At 44.0% G+C, this 13,002-nt stretch overlaps 1 protein-coding gene across 2 annotated transcripts in view; it reads right to left on the bottom strand.

Moving 5' to 3' along the window:
* Positions 1–13,002, bottom strand: part of PHF10 (PHD finger protein 10) — an 821,853-nt gene that overhangs the window by 366,939 nt on the left and 441,912 nt on the right. The window lies entirely within an intron of this gene.

Raw genomic sequence — 13,002 nt, forward strand, 5'->3', positions numbered from 1 at the left:
TCCTATATATTCTTAAATGAGTATGTGATTTGTTAGCGGAACAGTGTGCGATCTCTAAGCACTACCACACAACGTTCCGGAATTCTATAAAATACAAATTTGAAAAATGATAATGCATATATTTCTACCTAATATGAAGTCATTTGTGTTTAACTGCTTTTTTACTTGTTCTTCTGACCTCAGATAATGTAGTGCGGTAGTGTTTGGTGTAGCACTTCTTTTCTACTTTATCTAAAAGTAACTGAAGCCCTCACATTATCAAGAATATGGGGCAACACTTTCACAAACTATAGCAGAAAAAAGGAGGGTGTCGCCACCACTGTTCCCAATAACGTGCGCGGGTGGGCGCGCGCGCAACACTGTTTCATGAAGCACGCAGTGCTGTGTTTGGAGCGCCCACACACACAGCACATTAAACGAGAACGTTCCTGCCACAGCTTTTAAAAAGCGAGCGGCGAGAAAAACGGGTTTTTCATCCAGGCTGCAGTGCATGCTGTGTGCTGTTGTTTAAGTATTCATGCTAATTGCAGCGCCATCAGAGACTTTGTTAAAGTTTTCTTGTTAATTGCAGCTCCAGACGGGAGCGGCGATTAACCTGAAATCTTTAACAAAGGCACACAATCACCCCACAGCCCAGCTCTGGTAAGAAAAGAAATGCAGCAACTCTACAAACACGGCGTGAAAGGCACACGTCATATTTGTTGACTTGCTGAATCATTCTTAACAGAGCTGGCTGTATCTCACCACAGAATGGCAAATTTACGTTTCCCCCTTGAGAAAACAGAATACGTTTGTCCTCTTGAAGACATGAAAATTATTTTCAGAAGGCCGATACAGGGTTGAATCACCACAAACTCGAAACTTCAAAATAATTTAGGAATCTTCTAAACTTGAATTGTCCCGATATTCTTGTGATTGGAGTCTTTTTGAGTCAAATGGCGAGGGCGACATGGCATTCCATCATGATTTGTGATATCTTGATTATAATTATGTTTGAGCATAGACCATCATATATGTGTATTGTTGTGTTTATTTACATAGTGTTTTTTTAGGTCTCGGCTATTCTATCCCGTTAGGGATTGAATAGGTGAGATTATAGTAAGCAGTCCGAAAAGTCTACCTAGCCCGCGGATCGCGTACAGTTCATGTGAGGCAGGCGTGTGAGGCAGGCGCGTGCACATCAAACACCATCGGCCTCGGCATCAGACTTCAAAGGAAGCCGCTCGCACTCCACCATTTGTCTGAGCCTCAGCATCAGACTTCAAAGCCGCTCCCCCGCTCCCCCTCAGACTTCAAAGGAATGCGCTCCCGCTCCCCCGCCACAGCAATGCCGAGAGCTTGTTTTTTTTCTGGACGAAAGTGAAAGCCTACCGTGCTTGTTTACAGTAGCCTTGCTCCTCAAATGCTGTTGCTGTGTTGCCATCTCTCTAGGGACACAGCTTGAAAACACTCGACTTGCTAGCTGCAATGCTACATTCGCTATGCTTTGCCTCTAGACACCTTTATCCCTCGCAGACTGTGCTGACTCTACCCCTCCTGATTTTGAAAATGACCAACGCAGTCACCACGCAGTCTCTTCTCTCTGTCTTATGATGTCTGCCCTGCCATCATTTACTTCGGACCCTCACCCTCACACCTCCTCACCCTCACACCTCCTCACAACATCTCACCCTCACACCCCCTCACCCCCCTCACCCTCACAACCCTCTCCCCCGTCACTCACCCTCCCACCCTCACTCACCCTCTCACCCCCCATCACCCTCACACACCCTCAACCCCTCACATACCTCCTCACCCTCACACACCTCCTCACCCTCATACCCACTCACTCTCACACCCATTCCCCCTCATCCTCCCCCTCACACCCTCACTCACCCTCACACCCCCACACTCTCACACCCCGTCGCCCTCACCCTCCCATCCCCTCACCCACCTCCTCACCCTCACAGTCCCTCACACGTCCTCACCCCCTCACACACCCCCTCACCCTCACACACCCCCTCACCCTCACACACCCCCTCACCCTCACACACCCCTCACCCTCACACATCCCCTCACCCTCACATCCCCTCACCCTCACATCCCCTCACTCTCACATCCCGTCACCCTCACATCCCCCACCCTCACATCCCCCACCCTCCCTCCCTCACACCCCCACCCTCCCTCACACCATCACACACACCCTCACCCTCACACACCCCCTCACCCACCCTCTCACCCACCCTCAACCACCCTCTCACCCACCCTCTTACCCTCTAACCAACCCTCACCCACCCTTACCCACCCTTACACCCCCTCACCCACCCTCACACCCCCTCACCCTCACACGCCCCCTCACACACCCCCTCACCCTCACACCCCCACACGCCCTCACCCTCATACCCCCTCACCCTCATACCCCCTCACCCTCACACACCCTCACACCCCCTCACCCTCACACCCCCTCATCCTCACCCTCACACCCCCTCACCCTCAAACACCCCCTCATCCTCACACCCCCTCACCCTCATACCCTCACACCCCCCCTCACTCTCACACCCCCTCACCCTTACCCTCACCCTCACGCCCCCTCACACATCCACTCCCACACCCTCACCCCCTCTCACCCTCACACCCCTCACACCCCCTCATCCACACACAACCTCACCCACACACACCCTCACCCACACACACCCTCACCCTCACACCCCCTCACCCTCACACTCACACCCCCTACCACCCCCCTCAACCTCACACACCCTCTCACCCCCTCACCCTCACACCCCCTCACCCTCACACCCCCTCACCCTGTCACCCTCACCCTCCCTCACCCTCACACCCCCTCAACCTCACCCTCACCCCCCCTCACCCTCACAACCCCACACCCTCACAACCCCCACTCTCACAACCCCTCACACACCCTCACATCCCCTCACCCACTCACCCTCGCACCCCCTCACCCTCGCACCCCCTCACCCTCGCACCCCCTCACCCTCACACCCCCTCACCCTCACACCCCCTCACCCTCACACTCCCTCACCCTCACACTCCCTCACCCTCACACTCCCTCACACTCACACACCCTCACCCACCCTCATCCTCACCCCCCTCACACACCCTCATCCCCTCACCCTCACACTCCCACACCCTCACACCCTCACACCCACTCACCCTCACCCCCTCTCACCCTCACACCCCCTCACCCTCACACCCTCTCACCCTCTTTCACACTCACACACCCTCACCAGCATAGCATAACAAAACATAGCGTAGTATAACAAAATACAGCATAGGATAACAAAAAAAACATAGGATAGCGAAACATAGCATAGCATAACAAAACAAAGCATAGGATAGAAAAACAAAACATAGCATAGCAAAACACAAAAAAAGCATAGCATAACAAAACACAACAAAACATAGCATAACAAAACAAACATAGCATAACATAAAGCATAGCAAAACAAAACAGTATTGCAAAACAAAACATAGCATAGTATAACAAAACATAGCATAGCATAACAAAACACAACAAAACATAGAACAAAACATAGCATAACATAACAAAACATAGCAAAACACAACAAAGGAGCTTTACAAAACACTACAAAACATAGCATACAAAACATAGCATAGCATAACAAAACAGAGCATAGCATAACAAAACAAAGCTTAGCATAAAACATAACATAGCATAACAAAACACAACAAAACATAGCATAACAAAACAAAGCATAGGATAGCAAAACTAAACATAGCATAACAAAACATAGCATAACAAAATATAGCATAACAAAACATAGCAAAACACAACAAAACATAGCATAGCTTAAGAAAACACAACAAAACATAGCATAGCAAAACAAAACATTGAGGGCCAGATGTAGGTCGCCCAATACCGGTCGGTAACGGCCGAAATTACCGAATTTCGGCCGTTACCGACCGGTATTGGGTTTTTGAGATGTAGGTGGCATTTTTTAAGGATTCAGTATTTTACCGAATCGGTAATTTAAGGATTTGGTAAAATACCGAATTCTTAACATACCGATTCGGTAAATTACCGAATCCAGGATGTAGGAAGCACTCAAGTTAGTGCATTCCTCAGTTAAGGATTCGTTATTTACCACCAACTAGAAGTTGGTGGTAAATAATGAAAACCTTTGAAAAAGCATTTTTTTTGCTTTTCCAACAGTGCCATGTTGCAGACATACATGCCCTTAGGGCATGTATGTCTGCAACATGTGCACTCATACACAAGTGAGGTGTGCAACAGGGTGTCAAAGTGAGACCCTGCCACCCGTCAATGTTTCCCCCAATTACCGAATCGGTATTTACCGATTCGGTAATTGACATTCATTCCTATGGGCCTCCAGGCCCATAGGAATGAATGGCAATTACCGAATCGGTAAATACTGATTCGGTAATTACCGAAACTTACCGATTCGGTAATTTTTTAGGAAAAATTACCTACATCCCATTTGCCTGTTCTTAAATACCGAATCAGTATGATTCGGTATTTAAGAATCGGTAATCTGGGATTACCTACATCTGGCCCATAATAGCATAGCAAAACATAGCATACCAAACACAACAAAACATAGCATAGCATAACAAAACATAGCATAGCAAAACAAAGCATAGCATAATAAAACACAACAAAATATAGCATAACAAAACATAGCATAACATAGCATAGCAAAACATAGCATAGCATAACAAAACGTAGCGTAGCATAACAAAACACAGCATAGCATAAAAATCCAAAGCATAGGATAGCAAAACATAGCATAGCATAACATAACAAAACAAAACATAGGATAGCAAAACAAAACATAGCATAGCATACAGCATCACTCCGCACCACCACAGCATCACTCCGGGGCACCACAGCATCACTATGCGCTACCACAGCATCACTGAACGCCACAGCATCACTCGTTCGCCATCACAACATCACTCAGAGCCACCACAGCATCAATCTGTGCAACCATTCAACAACACCTGGTTCAAATATGTTCTCTCAATGTTTCAAGCTTTATTACAAATGTAACAAAAAGATGTTAATATGTCACTTCTGTTCTTGGATTTTCGTCACAATAAGATACACTGAACATAATCTTCACAAAAGTTATTTACAAAACTTTAAGCCATTGTCATTATAAATTACAATAACTTTTATGTAAGTATTAATTATTTTAAAAAAAATTAAAAGCCATTGTTATTTGTAATATCAATTCATGTAAGTCACGTAAATACAACACATATTGCATTACAAATGCTATAGGTGTCACATTTGCGAAAGTTATAACTATTGGCATTGTAAATGACAAAGCTATTAATTTCGCTATTTTATGAAATTCCATTTTTATTGGTCACCCTTTTGATATATATATAGCGCCAGTTTCCGAAGAATGTTTATTTTAAATTGCTAAATAAAAACTGTTTCAAACCTAGACTGAAATTTGTGCTGCCCAACCACACCTCCCCGTCAGAAAAGTAAACACCACATTATAAGTAAATAGTGCTCCTGGGAAGTATCCCACCCGCAAACTTGATAAAAAGAAGACCGCAAGACACTTATTATTTTTCCGTCGTGATTTGTACACCCCACGGCAATTATATAAATGGCCCTTAAAATATATAAAAAACAATTTTTACCTTTACAATCCCTGTCCACCACCTTGTGACCACTGTACAGAGATAATAGTGTTTCTACCCTCCCTCTACTACTTTGTTTTCCCGTACTCCTTTGTAAGTGCGTCACAAAATGTCTGACAACAGTGAACAGTCCCCACCCAATAAGGAGCAAACTTGTGTTTGGAACACTTTAGCCAATAAAATGCCAATGTTGTTCCGCAGAGGAGGAAGGAATGGCTGCCAACACTTCTACTGTTAATGCTTCACAGGCAATAAACATCAAGCTTCGGAACACGTTACCCAATGAAATATCCCTAATACTCTACGGAGAGGGAAGGAATCGCTGACAACAATGCTACTTTCAATAGTTCGCAACCAATCAACATTAAGCTCTGGAAGCTCCTCCTTAGAACATGTCAGCCAATCAGATGTCCCTCCTACTCCGCGGAGGAGAAGGGAATACCTAGCAACACTTCTACTTTCAATAGTTCGCAACCAATCAACATTAAGCTCTGGAAGCTCCTCCTTAGAACATGTCAGCCAATCAGATGTCCCTCCTACTCCGCGGAGGAGTAGGGAATACCTAGCAACACTTCTACTTTCAATAGTTCGCAACAAATCAACATTAAGCTCAGGAAGGTCCTCCTTACAACATGTGAGACAATTAGATGTCGTTGCTACTCTGCAGAGGAGAACTGAATGGCAGGAAACACTTCTACTTTCGATGGTTCGCACCCAATGAACATTAAGCTTGTTGTTGGAACACCTCAGCCAATTAAACGTTAATATTGTTCTGCGCACACATTTCTACAACATTTTGTGTATTTAAGTTGGTCTGCAAAACATCGAAGCAAAACTTAATGTCAAACAAGGGGACCAGTTTTATGATTTAAAACTGCTTGGTCAACCTTCCCATCTTTGAACTAAAATGTATACTATCCTGGCAGTATGACCAGTAGATACTTTTCAAAATTCTTTTTGAGTGGTGTGTTAATGATTAAAGATCATCCCCAAAACTTCTTAGGCCTAGTTTATAAAACCATCTGCGCACATGTCGTAGCCATGGAAGGGTTGCATTTGGGTCACGTTCCAATATCTCCCTTGGCCCATCTGTATAATGTTTGAGCTCTTGTATGGTCCACAAGCGGACCCAAAATAACAAAGGTCTTAATAGGGCTTGATGCTTGATTTGCCTAAGATTTAAATCTTGTATTGTGGTGATCATGGGAGTGCGTACCAGGAGCTGCAGTAACATCCTTATAATCTTCCACAGTGAGCTTATCCTGAACATTAACACCCCACAGATCTGCACCATAAAGGGTTGCTGTTTGCGCCCTACATTTGTAAACTTCTAGGGCTTGTGACACGGCTTTAGATGTACTTTTTCGATGTTTTTTTGTAATTGCCATGTAATTTTGAATCAAAATAGTCTTACATTTAAGTATATGAGGTTTCCAGGTCAGTTTGATGTCAAGAGTGATACCCAAATAATTGAAGTTCGGCACATATTCCAATTTTTTCTTTCCTACAATTATGTTTTTCTTTAAGGATTTGTGCAGATTTAGGGCCATATACTTGGTTTTATTTGTGTTGATTTCTAACCCTTTTTTCATGCAAGGCCATGTACATGTGGCCTCCCTTTAGTTTGGTGTATTTCCATATTAAAAATAACAATCCAAAGACTTGGTCTATTGAGCTTATTCTCATTCTGAACCCCGCTTGATATTGAGATGTGATATTATTTTCTTCTACAAAAAATCAAAATGGCGGGAGAATGGACCACTTGTCCTGTATAACCAGGGTCTTGGTTGTGTTGATACTGTCATAAAAAACCCGGGGAACCATGCACAGCGCCAGAACAAGTCAGTGACTTGTAGGAACTGAATTAAGGTTCCAACCTCGCTCTTCGGCACCCCGAGGAAGCAGATATCGGCAGTAGAGAGTTACAGATACCACAGATCTGACTTCATAAAACAAGAGTGGTAAGTTAACCACTAGATTAGGAGCCACAATGCGCTCTTAAACACAACCCAGTCTTGGCGAAACCCTTGAGAATACACCAGGAGGCTGAAATATGTTGACCAATAATAGTGAGCTAGATTAGTAACTGGGTCTACACACGTACTTCTTTATTTTAAATTTTCCACATCACGACTTCTCCAATATATTTTTTTGATAAAGTGATGTAAAGAATTTTAACCTCACCACACCCAAGCACATGCACGCCCTCGTTTTTCATTTCTGGACGCTATTGATAAACCAGCTGGTCTTCCTCCAGGTGGAGGTCAGCATATATACCTACCAAAAACCCAATGATGACGCTGTAACAGTACACCCAGGTGGAGAATCAAGATATACCGCCAGTTGCCTGTGTACGTATATGAGGTTTTTTTTATGACGGTATTAACACAACCAAGACCCTGGTTATACAGGACAAGTTGTCCATTCTCCCCCATTTAGATTTTTTGTACTAACCATAGGTAGCCGAATGGAACACAGCTTCTCTTTCCCTCCTCATTGATTATAACATAATTTTCTTCTAGCCAGATGTTTAGCTTAAATAATATCTGTTTAGCATAGATCTTATGCAAAGTGTCTATTAGGCTTATTGGCCTATAGTTGGCGGGATCTTGGCAATTCCCCTTCTTAAAAATGGGGATATTTTCGGCATCTTCCATGTTTCGGGTATTGGTGCACCTGCAGCAACAGTGTTGCACAGTAAATTTACATAAGCTGCCCAAAACTTGATATCATGCCTCAACAAATCTCGTAGGATCTTATACGGGCCTGGGGCTTTTCCTGGTTTAACCACTTCTATTGCTGCCGCTGTATCTTTTAAGGTAAAGTAACGAGTACCGCTTTATCCGTACCAATTTCCCTTTGAAAGGTTATTGTTATCAGTTGCTACTGGATCGACAAGATCTGAATATAAAGTTGAGAAGTGATTTTGCAAGGTGCCTGGGTGCAAATAAAGGTCCAGACTGGAATTCCCCGATTTACTACCCTGGGCTAGCAGTTTCCAAAAGCCTGTGTGGTCCTTGTTTTTTGCTGCCGTAAGTAATTTGTTCCAGTTTCTTTCTTCCCAGTCTTTTTTTGCCTGTGCCAATACATTTCTATATTTTGTCCTGAAAGCTCTTAGGTTTAATGTGTTACTAGACTGAAATGCCAGCTTCAATTGGTGTTTCGCCACACAACATTCATGGGTGAACCAAGGGTTATGGGAGGGGTATTTGGTGGTGTTTTTTGGCTTTTGCTTGCAAGGGATTTTACTGAAGAGAGTTAATAGCTTCTCTGCCAGAGTGTGATGTATTTGCACAATAGGGATATCACATGGGGAGATATTTACATAGGGAGTTAAAACATCTGCGAAGGTATTATAAATCTTTGCCAAGGCTTGATGATTGTCGAGAATCGAAGGCCATTTCAGTGCTCTACAATTATTACTAATCAATGGTTTTGGAGAAGGATTTTTCTTTGTGCAGCTTTTGTCCAAAGGCCCACGATTCAAAAAGTGATCCCTTCACTGACAGGCACAAAGGCTACTGATCACTATCCTCTCTTTGTTCTATGTTTAGATCAATTAGGTTACCCCATAGGATGGTACTCACTATTATATAGTTAATTTTGCTCCTACTAGTGGCTCTTTTAAATGTATGTACACTTGGGACTGTCGGACGGCAGCCTGACATTACAAGCCCTGAGTCCTTGCCCTGAAACAAGACGGGCCAGTTGCATTATCGCCTTAGTGCAAGGAACAGCAGTTTCAGCTTCCAATGGTGGGATACCTCTAGCCATATCAAATTTGCAGCTAAGGTCCCCTCCTATGATTATCGGTACTCTAGGGTCAATAGTATTTAGGAAGTTGTCTAGTATCTCCAATACTGGCGACTCAGAGCTAACTGATCTTGGTCTACTGTAGACAAACATTTACCAAGTAGAATTATCCTTTATTTTGTGTTTTAATTTTTACCACTAGTATACCTGGTGATGATAGATTGAGTTGACTAATATCTATTTTTAAAGAGATTTTGGCCCATATTGCTAGGCCTCCTGAAGGTCTGCCTCTTTGGTCAGGGACAGCGTTAATGCTAAAATATCCCAACTTATGGGGCGAAGCCAAGACCCATGTTTCCTGTGAAAGGCCAAGGTCAAATAGATTCATATAGCCTTGTCATTAAGGGTCTATTAGTTTGTTCCTTACCCCCGCTATGTTTCATTATACCAGGTATTTCAGTCTTTGAGTGGATTCTACACTATCATTCTGGGTGCTAAAGTGAGACGCAACTACTTCCATTGGCTCAACCTGTTTTATAACAGCTCCCTGGTGTGTTTTACGGCAGTGGATCTCGTATTCCCTTGGACTATTCTTTTCAGCTGGCTCTGGGTACTGGGGGGGTCTAATACCAGGCATGAGTTCAGTCCCAGTGTACCTAGTGAGTCGACTGCCTCTAGGGATGTATGATGTTACAACGCATACTTTTACAACGCATACCTTTACAACGCATTTTTTACAACGCAACATCCATTACAACGCATTCCATTACAACGCATGCCATTACAACGAATTTTTAAAAACTACCTTTACAACGCATATCATTACAACGCATACTACCTTTACAACGCATACCATTACAACGCATAACATTACAATGCATGTATGGTAAGTATTGGATAGTGTAGGGGTAAAAATTACTATTCTAACTCCAGGGGGGTGCAGCAGTAGGTTAAGTGTTGGATAGTGTAGGGGTAAAAATTACTATTCTAACTCCAGTGGGGTGCAACAGTAGGGTAAGTGTTGGATAGTGTAGCGGTAAAAATTACTATTCTAACTCCAGGGGGTGCAACAGTAGGGTAAGTGTTGGATAGTGTAAGGGTAGTATGCGTTGTAATGTTATGCGTTGTAATGACATGCGTTGTAATGACATGCGTTGCAGTGGTATGCGTTGTAGTGTCATGCGTTGTTATGGTTGCGTTGTAATGGCATGCGATGTAATGGATGTTGCGTTATAAAAGTTTAGTTGTAATGGTAGTGCTTTGTAAAAGTTACGTTGTAAAGGTTGTTTCCTGCCTCTAGGTCTTTTTGGGTACAGTTTGTTTTTGGTGATTGGCCAATGTTTTCAGGCATTTTTTGGAATAATATCACATACTTGAACCTCACTGCAAAGTTGGAGTTTAGTGGTGCTCTAAGGTCCAATGCTATCAAGCCGTCTACTACACTTTTGGATTTGAGAACAAGGAGTATGGCATTGTGCGGTTCATACCTGCTCACTAGGTGTTCCGCTTTTATAATGTCAGAGCGTATCACTGATAGGCACTCATGCTTCGATCTGATCCAACGAATGACCTTATTTTTTAATGACTCTTCATCCTCCCAGTAGGAGGAGTGAGTCAATTTAGGGACATTTGTCATGAATAGCGTCCGATCTGCCTGGGTGTTTTTATCATTGACTATGTTACTGTTTCGATTCGGTCTAGGATCTCTATTTCTATTGCCTGAACAGTACCTTGATTGCTCACGTTGTGTGTCCTGTTCCCTTCCGGTTATTGTAGGTCCTGCACAATAAATGAGCTGCCCTTCCATATAGTGATAGTATTGGGGTTTATTGTTGTAGGAACGGTAATGGCCAACACCACCCTTGTTCTTCCATACATCCCTGCTCTCCAACCTTGCTCCCATGGAACCAAAAGCACTTCTCTCATAGCCTTTTCCCTCATGATAGGCAGGTACTTGAGTGTCAATAATATTACTGCGTACTGGTTTTGGGTGGCTAGAGAGTCGGGTCATGGCCTTAGAAGTAGTGGGAGATTTGGGCTTCACATGCAGGTTCCTACTTGGGCCCTGTGCCTCCTCTACGTTAGCCGGACTCTCAGGCTCCCTCGTAGAGTGAGAGAAAGGGTGAGTTTGGGCGTGCTGGTTGTTACAATTTGGAAGTATTATTGGAATCAAGTTATAAGTAGGAGATAGATCACTCGCAGAGGCTGTTGTTGGGAGTGAGGCTAATGGTGAGTATCTATTAGTACATAGTATTGTTGATATAGCCCCCCTATCTCCGACAAGACCAGTTTGATCTTCTGACCATTTTAGGTCCATAGGGTTGGCTGAGTGCGATCTTCCTATATGTGATTCTATTACAGATAGGACTGTTATTACAGGCGGGGGCTACTGGTTCGTGGGGTGGAATCTCACTAGTTACAAGTGTTTCACCTGGTTTTGAAGTCGTTTTATTCTGGGGATTTTACTCTTGTTTTCCATAAAAAGCAGTGATCTTAGATTTGTGTGTGCTAACTGATTTGTGTTTGTTACTTAATAATGATTCTACCTCTCCTAGCAAGTCATCAATCTCTTCCAGCGTGCAGTTCTCTGCTGTGCTTTTCGTTATTTTAGGTTTTTTCCCTTGTCTGAGCCCTCCATGGCTTTCCGCTTGCCCATATGAAAGTTTGTTTATAATGGAGAATCCTTCGCTATAAACCTTCCCCTTGTTGAATATTTGGTGGTGCTATATCCTCTTCATGGATAACATACAAAGTGTAGAATTAAATAAGTTAAGAAGAGAAGAGCACTCTCAAGACAGGGAAGGGAAAATACTTTTTACCACCAGCTCACAATAACCTTTGAAAACAACCTCGGGACCACCCCACTCATTACAGAAGATGATTAAAATAAATACAGATACAATGTGATCACACTTCAACAATTAAAATTATAGTTAGGGTTAAAGGCTGTCCTATTCCAAGGCTGGGGATCACTGCTGTGGCAGCTTGAAACCACGATGAGGGTTCCCACTGGAAGATGACGGGGGCCTTTGTGAGTGTCACAGTGCTTCAACACTGACCAGTTCCTGTCCAAACAACAGACGGTGAGGCACAGGCGGTAACAAAGCTTGTCTTACCAGAAAAATAGTTCTGTGAGGTTGGGCCTAAGGGAGGTGGCCCTGCCCTGCCTCTTCCTATCGCTGACGGATGCAGGATGGGTCCGCCCTTGGCCCGCATGCGTCCTGCGCAGTGGAGGGTGAGGCAGCACTTTATGCATGATGTCAGCGCCTACCCCTCTTCGGTGGCAGCAGGGAAGAGTGAAGTGGCACCCTGGGACTCGTAGTCCTCACCAGGGTGTGCGGTGTCTTGGGCAGGGAAAAATCAAAGCTACACTGCTCATCGCGAACCAGGGTGGTAACCACGTCACACAATCAAGTGACATGTGCCTTCGCCAATATCTTGGCATCTACCTCCAGCATGGAAGGGGTCGATAAGAACTGGGATCTGAAGAGTCCCTACCAGGTTTGGGGAGCATGACTATTCGTGCCTCTCGCATGGTCTGCTGTAAGATCCCGCGTTCTCGCACCTCAAAGAAGGTTTCTAAGAGACAGGGAAGTAGTAACTCCGAGAATG

This window comes from Lissotriton helveticus, chromosome 6, assembly GCF_964261635.1.
Source record: "Lissotriton helveticus chromosome 6, aLisHel1.1, whole genome shotgun sequence".
Taxonomy (NCBI): domain Eukaryota; kingdom Metazoa; phylum Chordata; class Amphibia; order Caudata; family Salamandridae; genus Lissotriton; species Lissotriton helveticus.